This window comes from Lolium perenne, chromosome 4 (assembly GCF_019359855.2).
Source record: "Lolium perenne isolate Kyuss_39 chromosome 4, Kyuss_2.0, whole genome shotgun sequence".
In the NCBI taxonomy this organism is placed as follows: Eukaryota; Viridiplantae; Streptophyta; class Magnoliopsida; order Poales; family Poaceae; genus Lolium; species Lolium perenne.
In genome coordinates, this window is record NC_067247.2 from 319,772,156 (window position 1) to 319,784,225 (window position 12,070).

A 12,070-nucleotide genomic window follows, 5' to 3' on the forward strand; every position below is an offset into this window, starting at 1 on the left:
AGTACATGGGAATAGCTTTTGGAAAAATTGAAAAGAAAACCATAGATGTAAAATTTCAATCCACCAAATTCAGAACACACCTCGAGAAATAGGAAAGACAGACCTCCGTGAAAAGAGTACGGCGAATTGGGCTTGGAATTCAGCCCTGCAGCACCTGCCGCCGTCGACGCCTACGGCCCTTTTTTACACAGATGCTGCAGTCCGCCGGCCCCGTGGATACCTTTGGGTTTGGTTCAGCCCAGGATAAGAACACGCCCGAGCGGAACGAGCGCCGCTCACTGGTTGCGGAGGTTGCGGTCGCCGGCGAGCCGAGAAGTTCCGGTTGCCGCATCCTACTTTCCTTCCCGTCTGCAGCGCGGTGGGACGCGCTCCTGGTTGCCGGAGGTCCAGTACCCCAAGTCGCTGCACTCGCTGGGTATCCCCGTGAGACATAGGCCCAGGTGAGTGAGCAAAAATGGAATCCAGGAACTGAAATTGTGGGGTGTATTGGTAAATTAGCGTTGAAATTGGGATGTTTAGGTCGACAATATGGCCTGGCATCTTTAGAACTAGGGTTGGATTCCTTCCCAGATAGGCCATTTATTACCTATTGTTGTTGCAGACAGAAGGGTTAATGGATTAATGTTGTGAAGCTTGTATCCACTGAATATTTCTTGTTGTGAGGAAACTGGAACTTTTTGTATGTTTTTTTGGAAAATCTTACTAGCAATGAGTTCGATGATAGGTTTAGATTCGATCTGGGAAGCCAATTTGATCATGAAAAACTTGAAGGCCACTTAGAGATTACCAACCATAGATTTGTGTGTGTGACTAGAACACTTCTAAAATGTGTAATAACTATGTAGGTGTGTAGTACGCAATCACTATTGTGTATCCTGGATCCACAAGCAGTGTACAAATGTTAATTACCGCTAGACTCAGTCACTTCCTGTTGATTCATGTTGGTGGGTTGCTGAGGAGGTGCAACCATATTTGGCTTTAGTGGGTACTAATTGGGAAATCTCTCTCTTCAGTTGTTGTCTTAGGCTCTTAGCAATGGTTTTCCCATGGGAAAAATCTGTTTATATGGTGAAAATTAGAAACGGACGCATCAGGAAATGCATAAAATCTAGGGCAAAGCTGTTAATGCGCTAAGATTTAGTTGTGTGATAATTTTCATACTCCATTACATGATGATATATTATGTTAGTACTGTCTAGATTTTTAGTTTGTCTATTTAAGCCAGAGTTGTTGGCTTGTTTGGACTAATTTTGTTCTGTTTCTACGCAGCATTCAATGAGCTCACTCTGTGTATGTTTTCAGCTATGAACTGCATCTCGAATATGAAACCATAGAAGAACACGTGTGTTATAATCTCCAAAGAACCTTCATCTATCAAAACCAGCTTCATATAACCACAAAATAAATGCCTGCTGTAAGAATTTTTATACATCATAAATTATAACATTGGTTCTTTATTTCATTCCCTGGTTATGTCCATTTTATGTGCTATTACTCGGAAATGAAAGAAATGAAATGATTTTCCTACCAGCTTCATGATGTTTTTTCATTCTTCCACCACTTGCATACCTCTACAAATATACCTTTCTATTGTATGAGTCAGTTGTGGCGTTGAGATGGTTGATTAGGATTTAGGATTCTAGGAGAGATCCTTCTGGGTTCACAAAATTTCTGGTCTTATGAACTTAAATCCTTACCAACCTGGTTCTTTGATGTATTAATCTAGTACACGGCGATGCCACATATGCCTCCATTTTTAAACCCATGGCCCACGTTTAATGACTACTCTAGGTATGTGAACAAAATTCAGGGTACTTCTGTCCACGAACACATCATCTTCAGCAAATTTTTTTTTGTAATTTCCAGGAAAAAATGTTTCCTTTTGGTCTGTTTGTGTTTGGTCAAATCATCCTTCATCGGAAAACCATGCGCTGCACTCTTAAATTGCTTTTACATCACTTGAGGTAGTTGATTTGTGGTTCAGCATCCTTTTCCTAGTTTCAACAAAAAGAGATATTGAACTGATGCCCGCCTTTAGAAACTGAACTTGTTGTTTTTTCACTATCCAAATTCTGTTTTATACCCTTGAAGCTTACCACAAGATGTACGAGCTGCCCTTGATGGATAACATGATCGAGGCCATAGCGGAGTTCTACGGGTGGTCGCTGGACGCGATCAGAGGATGCTCCCCACCCTTGCTGGGGATGTCGGGTGGTCGCCTCATTGAGGCCTGACCCTGACGCTGTTCTACGGGTGTACTCGCGCCGTTTCAATGTTGTACGAACCTAAGATTTTTGTGGCCAACGTGCGGGGCCTCAATGATCGCGCACAACATTCGGGTGTTAGGAGTGTAGTGAGCACTACAGGTGCGTCTATTGTATGTCTTCAGGAGACAAAGCTATCGGTTGTAACTCTTGCCATTGTTATGGAAACGCTAGGTGCGGATTTTGATGCTTACTTCTGCTTGCCGGCGACTGGGACGAGAGGTGGGGTGATCGTAGCATGGATGAGCCGACTGTTGCAGCTGGACAACGTCCACTTCGGGGACAACAGTATCACGGCCAGGGTGACCCCTTAGGGGGGGGGGGGGGGGAACCATGGTGGTGGTTGACGTGTGTCTATGGTCCTCAGGCTGAGGCTGACAAGGTCGCCTTCCTCGCGGAACTCCGCGACATCCGCGGGATCCACCAGCCCTGGGCTCTCTGCGGGGACTTCAACATGATCTACCGTGATGAAGATAAGAACAACTTGAATCTGAACAGCAGGATGATGGGTAGATTTCGCCGCTTTCTGAATGACTGCGAGCTCAAAGAGATCTACCTACACGGGCGCCGCTACACCTGGTCAAACGAGAGGGATTCACCCACTCTCGTCCGGTTGGATCGGGTGTTTGTTACGGTGGCCTGGGAAGAGATGTACAGCAACTGCATGTTGCGCTGTATGGCGACGGTTGTGGCGGGCCACTGCCCCTCCTTCTGGATTGCACCACAAAATTGGCAGGACGAAAGCGAAAGCGGTTCCAGTTCGAATGTTTCTGGCTGAAGTTGGATGGGTTCGATGAGGTGGTGCAGAACAGTTGGGGTGTGGTGGAGGGAGACCCAGACCCCTTCCGGAGGCTCACCGCTAAGATGAAGCGGACGGTGCGCAGCCTTTTGAGCTGGAGCGACAAGAAGGTTGGATGTGTCAAACTGCAGCTCTTGATAGCGTGGGAGGTGGTGTTGCGGCTGGATGTGGACATGGAATCACGACAATTGTCTCCGGACGAGCATCGACTCCGGGCCCATCTTAAGCACGCCTACCTAGGCCTAGCTTCCCTCGAACGCACCATGGCCCGCCAGCGGGCTAAGGTCGCTTGGCTTAGGGAAGGGGACGCCAACACATCCTTCTTCCACCAGCACGCGGCATATAGGCGCCAGAAGAACGTGAGTCATAGCCTACAGGTTGACGGCGCGACGATCTCTGACCACGCGGCCATGGCTAAAGCGACCTTTACACACTTTGAGGGTCTGCTTGGCACTTCGGTAGACCGGATGCACTCGCTGGACTTGGACTTCCTGGGCACCCACTCAGAGGACCTCTCCGAGCTTGAGGCTGCATTAACAGAAGAGGAGATTTGGGAGGTGATCAGGCGCTTACCTTCTGGCAAAGCGCCGGGGCCCGATGGGTTCACGGCTGAGTTCTTTCTGTAGGGGAGTGGTCAAGGGAGATTTCATGGGAGCCTTCGACAAGTTGTACACGATGTGTGGGCGCGGATTCCAAGGCCTAAGTTAGGCTCTCATGATCCTGCTACCTAAGCGCTTGGATGCTATGGCGCTGGGGGACTATCGGCCGATTAGCATGATCTACATCTTCGCCAAGCTAGTGGCTAAGACGTTGGCTTCTCGGCGGGCCCCTAGGATGGAGTCGCTGGTGGATCGTAACCAGTGCACGTTCATTCACAGACGGTGCATCCATGACAACTTTATGTTGGTCCAGCAGACGGCTAGATTTCTGCACCGGGGGAAGGAGCCACGGGTGATGCTCAAGCTAGACATAGCTCGCGTGTTTGATTCCGTATCGTGGGGGTTCCTCATGGAGGTCCTCAGGAAGATCGGTTTTGGCCCGAGGTTCTGCGAGTTTGTGTCCATCTTGCTTTCCACGGCAAGCGCTAGGGTGATGCTCAATGGCGAGCCAGGCCCCCCATCTGGCATAGGAGGGGCCTCAGACAGGGGTCCCTTGTCGCCGTCACTGTTCGTCCTGGTGATGGACTATGCTGGCCAAGGCCGTGGAGTTGGGTATACTGAGACGTTTGGCTCGGCGAGATCTGGCGACGTCAGTATCGCTGTATGAAGACGATGAGGTGATATTGTGCCACCCAGATGAGACGGAGTTGCGCGCAGTCCGCGACATTCTGGAGCTCTTTGGGCAGGCATCGGGGCTACGCACCAACTTCGCCAAGTGCTCGGTTTCACCCATTGCCTGCTCGCACGAGGAGGCCGCTGGCGCCGCTGGGCTCATGGAGTGCTAGCTGGCACAGTTTCCGGTTAAGTACCTCGGCACCCCGCTTTCTTTGTGGAGGTTGACGGATGCGCCCTTCCAGCCCTTGGTGGACCGCTTGGCTGACAAACTCCCTACTTGGCGGGCATCCATGATGCCTAGGGCACGCCGATCCGTGCGGTGCTCGCAGCTATCCCTTTGCACCAGCTGGTGGTGCTAGGCCAAGAAAACGCTGAAGCAGGTTAACAAGATCCTGCGCAGGTTTCTCTGGGCTGGCAGGGCTGATGCCAATGGAGGCCACTGTCACGTGTCACGTGAACTGGTCTAGGGTGTGCCGGCCGCTGCAGTTGGGGGGCCTTGGGATCCCTGACTTAGCGAGCACTGCGATCAGTCTGAGGGTGCGTTGGATCTGGAGGATGCGTACTAACCCCATGCGACCGTAGCACGGGCTCAATATGCAGTTCTCGAAGGTGGAGCTAGATGCCTTTGCGGCCTCCACCACTATGGTGGTCGGCAATGGGGAATCAACCCTCTTCTGGGAAGACAGATGGCTGGACGGCTGGACGGCATGTCCATCAAGGAGATGGCGCCGGAGGTCTACGCGCTGGTGCCTAATCACCGCAGGAAGGTGCGTACGGTCCGCGAAGCGCTTGTGGATCGCGCTTGGGTCCCTCTGGCGCACCCACCTAGTGCTCTTGCACTTTGGCAGTACGTGCAGCTATGGGGTAGACTCAGAGACATACAGCTGTCGACCGACCAAGATAGGTTGCTTTGGCGTTGGACGACGGATGGCCAATACTCCTCTAGATCCTGCTATGACACCCTCTTCCAGGGGGCCATCACCTCAGGATCTTGGAGGCTGAATTGGAAATCCTGGGCGCCGCCGAGGGTGAAGTTCTTCATCTAGTTGGCCTGCCTCGACAGGTGTTGGACGGGTGAGAGGCTGGCGCGGCGGGGCCTACCACACGCGCCTAGATGCCCGCTCTGTGACCAATCGATGGAGACCATGTCGCACCTGCTCACTGGATGTTCGTTCTTCTCCATGACGATTTGGTTTGAGGTCCTCTCGTGGATCCGGTCCACCTCCGGTCCTCCTACAGTCGAGGGTGACTTCGCGGAGTGGTGGTCACTGGTGGTGCGGACCGCCCCTCGCAAGCTGCGCAGAGGCACCTCGTCGATAATCATGCTTACGGCGTGGTGGATTTGGAAAAACCGGAACGCGGCGGTCTTCGAGAACGCGCGCCCCTCGGTGACGTCCCTGTTCAACGACATTGCTGCCGATGCGAGGTTATGGGCGTACGCGAGAGCCCGGGGTGTTCGCCAGCTCCTCCCCTAGATTAGGCTTTTTTTCTTGGGTCGAGTTGTATGGCGGGGTGTGGTCCTTCCGGGGACTTGTACATATAACCTTCTTTCTATCAATACATTGAAACGCAAGGCTTTTGCGTTTCCGCGAAAAAACTATATATTATCATCATGCTGCTGTAAATAATCATTAACCCTGATGCCTATACATATCTGTTCCACTCGTGGCAATTCTTCTTAGAAAGTTGCCTGTCACACCTTTAAGATGTTTTTTGGTGGGTAACCACAATTATCCCCTCAGTGTTATGTATAGCTATATATGATTATGAAATATTCAGATAGTATGGAATATTATTCGAAGAGGAAGGAGAGTTATTTGAATAGGAAATATATAAGACTAGAGTTACATATCGGATCTGTATCCTTGGATTATTAATTTGGGGTTAAGTAGGTCCTCCTATATAAGGGACAACATATGTATCAGTTATCAATCTAGCAATGAGAAATTAATCAGTCTAGTTTCTTATTGTTCATCCTGCCCTAAGCTGTGTTCCTACTCCCCAATCCCCTACACATGCCGTTTGGCCATCCTCATGGCGTTAGTTACACAGTTTGTCCCTGTTAGGTTCTCTCATTGTAATGCCTTCTTGTTCTTACATATTTCTATTGTCTAATGCTGGTCTTAGTAGAGTCACCGAGAGATGAAAAGGAAATCATCATGAATTGCTACCTTTCCACAGTAATAAATACCTCATTGATATCATCGACTTTATTTTGTTATCTCTGTATCTAAAATTTAACAGGACGTGATCGTGAGTCCCAAAGTGTGAACTAGCTTTATATTTGATACAGTAGAGGTCTTTGAGTTAGATTAGTCTGAACAATTTTGACGTTAAGTCAGTGAAGAACAGTTCTATTACCATTTTGTTATCTCTATTTTTGTTGATGCTTTGTACATGCCTGAAGATCCAGAATGCCATGTGAGAACAAGCTGGGTTCTATGGATCTTGTACCATGTTACCAAATTGATTCTGCCTGCAAAGAACAAACTCATTGTTCCCAAAATAAAATGATATTGAATGTTCATAAAATGTTTAATTTTCTTTTCACAGAAATAAACTTTTACATCTTATGCGCGAAGAATCCCTTGCCCACTTCAGTGGTATGATTTGAGGTTACATAGTGTTATATTACTTTTTTCCACTAGTGCACAAACTGCATGGATTGAGAACCAGCAAAACCTAACTCAGGAGTTTCATTAAAAAAATCCTCACCTTTGTACCTTTGCAATGCGACTATTATTCTACCACAAAACTGTGCTGTCTGCTTGGCCTAACTTGAGCTTTGATCTCTATGAGCCTATAGCCAGCTTACATGGGTAACCTGCAGCTATCCAGATTCTACTTTTTTCTATAATATAGAAAATTCTTCATGTGTTAGACTTTTTGAAGTGATAAGTTTTTCTTTGAATATTTTTTATTTGGTTTATTGGTTGTTAAGGTAGTTTTTTTTTTCTTTCTGGTTTTCTGCCATGTTCCACTAAAAAACATGTGCCTATCTGTGCACATATAATCTTCTTTTTTGTTCTTAATGAATAGGCAGCATTCATGTCGGTTGCTTGATTTTTTTTTGTCGATGGCCTATTTTTTATTTACGTTATTAGTCTTCTAGGCCTGAAGCTATGCGGAGTGTATTATAGAATAAGCATAAGCTGGGTAGAAGTCCCAACTACCAAGCATGTCATTAATCATAGACATTGTGTTCTTTCTTGGAGCAATTGAAATCTACTATCTACCATGGTTATGACTAAACCATCCATTGGCATTGCTGCTAGAACTTCCAGCCGAGCTAAAATATGGAGTTTTGGGGCATCAGATTTTGATATGGAACTTGGATCTATCAGTTTCTGCTAATTGTAAGTACTCTAAAGCTCATTTAAAATGCTGGAAACTTTTATTTTCTTCTTTGTGCCTGCCTTTTCACCTATTCATTTTGACACCAGAAATATGAGTCCTCATCTTGCTGTCCCTCTTGGGATCTTCTGATCAGAGAAGGTTTAAGTTTTTTCAAATCAAATCAACCTGGTTTCCATATCATGAATGATGTATACTCTGTTTCATCTTTCTAGCTTGTATACTCAACCGTTGCGCAAATTTTCCATGACAATCTGTAACACAATTTATCCTATGTTCTGTGGAAAATTGGTGGCAACAAATTTACTGAAGTACTAATGTTATGCTGGTGGCTTCTTTTAGTAGCCAACTTTTACTTATCGGGCCACCCTGTTGCTTTCTAATCTTACGAAAAAGGAGATTGAGATCGACTACTTTTATATCATAATAATATTGGAAAGCATCCATTCCTTGTCTTGCTAAATACATTTCAATATTTTAACATAAATCTGTAGAATTTTAATCAGTGCAGTTTATTGGGGGGTGTAAGGGTGGATGTGGACGTAAGGGAATTCGTGCAAGTTTGTCGTATCATAATTAATTAATTAAATTCTTACCACATTGTTACTTTGGCCTGACGTAAGAATCGTACAAAATCAGGTGTTTTTCTTCTGGGTGAGGTACTGTGATCAATTATATGAATGTGCCAATTTTGCCAGCCTTTTCCGCAGCAGTAGATTCACAGCTTTTGGTGTGTTTGGTGGCAATTATCAGGGTCACTAACTCCTATGGTGCTAGGACGGGGCCAAAAGTACTGAAAGATCATACTGTTAGTTTTACGGCTACTGCTTCTTGTTGGCATACTGCTGTTCAAAGCTGCTATGTTGTGGAAGTTTTTTATATGTTCAGTAATTTGGTGGCTGCTGATTTCTCTGTGGTCCATCTCTGGCTCTCTACTGCATTTTCTTAGTTATCTTCTAGTTGGCTAGAGGTTTTCCTGCATCCTTTGTAAATACATTGCATAAAGAGTTCCGTGTTATTATTGTTTTATGCTTTCTATGCTGCCGGAGGATATATTCATTGGTCATACAGTTCTTGCTGAGTTGTTTGTGGGTCTTCTTTATAAATGTGTCAGGACTTGTTAGTGCTTGGTTGTGTGTGCGATATATACCGCAAGATGAGAATCTGAGATTTGGGGAGTGGATGTACAAACCCACCACCCAGGTTCTATTTATGGTTTCTATTATTATTTATACTTTCGGGGCTTTCCTTACATTTCTGTTTCAGAAAAGAAGAAAAGAGCACCTAAGACTTCAATGCATGCTATATTAAAATCACCATTTCAACTGCTTCCAAGATTCTGTTCGATGTGATATGCTAAATTTTGGTGATTGTGCCTGCTGTTGATACATGAACCAATTACCCAAGTGGCTGAGAACCGAGATGAGGATATGGTGATATGCTGGCTGTCACCGCTGACGGAGACAGGTGGTGCTTCTGTTTCTGTGGACTTTAAATTTTGGCCTTTTCCTTTTAAATGTTCATCCATCATTATCCAGAATAAATCCCTGCTTTACAGCACTAGGAGCCAGAATGAGGTTCTGAATACACCTGATTGCTTTCAATTCTGTACCACAGTGAATTAAATGTTCTGAAAATGCTAGGAAGCCAAGACCCTTATGCTGTTACTATTTACTCTTAGAGTAGATCTTCACTGGATGTGTGATAATTTCTGGTATTATACTAACTGGCAGAATCAGAATAAATATGTGGATAACTACTTGCAAAAAAATGCATTCTTTTCTACCATAGTGCATACCTTTCTTCTTCTTCCATTGTTTGATTATGCTGAGATAGGTTTCTAAGACATTTTACAGAAGTCGAAAAGTAATGTGCACCAACATGAAGTGATGGTGTTCACCAAATACTTTGTAGTCACGGTTTCTTAATCATTGATCAAAATTATGTAGCCTTGACGGAAAGTAAGGGAAATGAGGCGAGTCTCTGTGTGGCCATGGCAGGAAGCGCCAGCTGCAGGATCAAATGATAGGGGAAACTGTGGTCACGCGCGCATAGCAGGTTTTAGGAGTAGCAAGTCCAGCTGGAGTGGGGGCGGTGGCGAGACAAGCATTACACACATATAGCCACACCAGGCAGAATTGCCATATAAGTACCAGCAGATGCGTTCACCGTCGGATAATATCCTGTTCATGCCGATCCTGCAAGATATTTGGGAGTTGATTTTGGTGTGCCCCCACCAACTTGTTTCTGATATTCAGGTCTTGTGGAGGTTATTACAGTGCATATGTCCCCTTTTTTTCGATCCATGGCTGAGAACTATTTGTAGAAACACACACATACTTATATGTGGGATGTCACTTAATCGGCATGCTGTTGTATCAGGTACAGCCAGATGAATCGAGGATCATGTTTGAGATCACTGATTACAATGGTAAGCCATTGCAAGTGGGGGTAGAGCATGGAGGTCCAGGAAGAGGGTAGAAGAAGTCTTCTCTGGTGATGGGGTTGAAGCGGGCATCTGATACTTTTTTTTTCTCAGGTTTGCATTAACTTGATTCAAAGGATGATGCTTCTCGTATAATGTTCCCATTTTGTCACTTTATCCACGGGAAAGCATGCTACCCAAGAACCAAAGCTTGCCGCTTGCCGAGAGAAAAATTTCAATATGGAGGAGGGCCGGGTCCCGTGGGGTCTGGTAAATAAGTTGGCGTGGCTTGCAGTCCGTTTGCGGCTAGACATGCGGACGTCACAGTAGATTTGCGACATGAAGACTGCATCTGTTTGATCTGAATCAAGTCCCGAGTTCAGCTCGTGGCCCTGGGAAATGCTTGTTGTTTCTTACCTGACAGGTGCATGAATCCTGTCTGTAAAAGTATCCTTGTCGCTACTCGTGACTGTTGCTATGTTTATATTGGAAGAAAGAAAATGACTCTACATGTTGTGTCATGAGGCTGGAAACCATGTTTTTGTCCGCAGAAAATGGACCAATGCACGCTGTTGGTGGACCATGGCGATGGTCCTGAGATTTGGAGGTTTAAGCCGCGTAATTGCGATGGCCCGGCTGCATTCCGGTGATCAATTGCAACCTAACAAAATCGTGGAATTGGGTACAGGAAGAGGGCTAGATAGAGTGGCTGTTTTCTGCAGCAGCTGCACAGTGTGCCTAGCTGCTGCTCAGGACCGATCGGTCCGTCGATCAAGGTGCCCACTAGCTGGACAACATCCTCTTTACGTTTGTGATTGGTTATCTTCGAAATATTAGCATTTGTGAAATATTACCCTTCGTGCTTGTCGCTTAATGGTACTAGGGGATAGCTATGTGAAATTGGGATTCATATCCATTTTCCTTGATACTCCTCCGTTACATATTGTTTGTCGCAAACTTAAATATATCTATACATAAAACATGGCTTGCCTAGATACATTTGAGTTAGCGAGAAATAATATGGAACGGAGGTAACTTAACAGGCTGTCTAAAGTGTTTCACGAGATGCCAGTCAGTGTACTTATGACCTATGCATGGCGATCGACGACTGTAGTTGTACGTACCAGAGCGTGGCCGTACGTACGTACGTACGTAGCATGTCTCTTGTTCCTGAGAGGTGAGAGCAGCGGAGAGTCACTTTCCATCAGATTGCTGTAGCCGTGCGCGTGGCTGTCGCGTCCCAGCATGGCTTAGCGTGTCGCCCAACGAAACGATGTAAAATTAAGTTTTGGCGAATGTGTCGGCATGGAACCAACAAGGCTGCCCCCCTCCCGTCCCCCTCCATCGTGTCAGAGAGCAGGAGACGGTCGATAGGCCAAGCGACACACATGCACGTCGCTTCCACCTATTATCTCTCAACACATCACGTCCCCTCCTGGCTGGAATAATCGGGGGTAACATGCACGCATCGATCTGACACCACCCTAATCTAGTTATGACTTGGAAATGAACCATTTTGACCTTTTTAAGGACTTCCTCATTATCTCTCAACACATCACGTCCCCTCCTGGCTGGAATAATCGGGGGTAACATGCACGCATCGATCTGACACAACCCTAATCTAGTTATGACTTGGAAATGAACCATTTCGACCTTTTTAAGGACTTCCTCATAAAATGATTCGGTGTTGAAAGAAATTTACACACTGATCCCTTATTGGCCCCCATCTTTATAGGCGTTATCTTAGTTCAACTACTTGTCGAGAGCCTTAGAGCATCTCAGCCGCGTCCCCCAAAGCGTTCCCAAACGGCACCGGATCGAGTGTGTGGGGAACGTGCCTATTTTCGCTGCGAAGAAAGAACACTTAGCATGTTCAATCGTCCTCCTCATCGTCGTCGCCGTGGTAGTGCCGGTGGCAGCACGTGTCATCGAACACCTTGACGCTCATATCCAT

The 12,070-nt window shown here is 46.2% G+C and overlaps 1 long non-coding RNA gene across 3 annotated transcripts; it reads left to right on the forward strand.

The window, feature by feature from the left end:
* On the forward strand, positions 1-10,625 carry LOC127347839 (uncharacterized). Of its 3 annotated transcripts, none has more exons than XR_011743837.1 (2): positions 1-440; positions 1,303-10,625. It is a non-coding gene; the product is annotated as an uncharacterized lncRNA (long non-coding RNA). The 3 variants fall into 3 exon arrangements; XR_011743838.1 differs by having other exon boundaries at positions 7,613-10,625; XR_011743839.1 differs by having other exon boundaries at positions 7,622-10,625.
* The last annotated feature ends 1,445 nt before the right edge of the window (positions 10,626-12,070 follow it).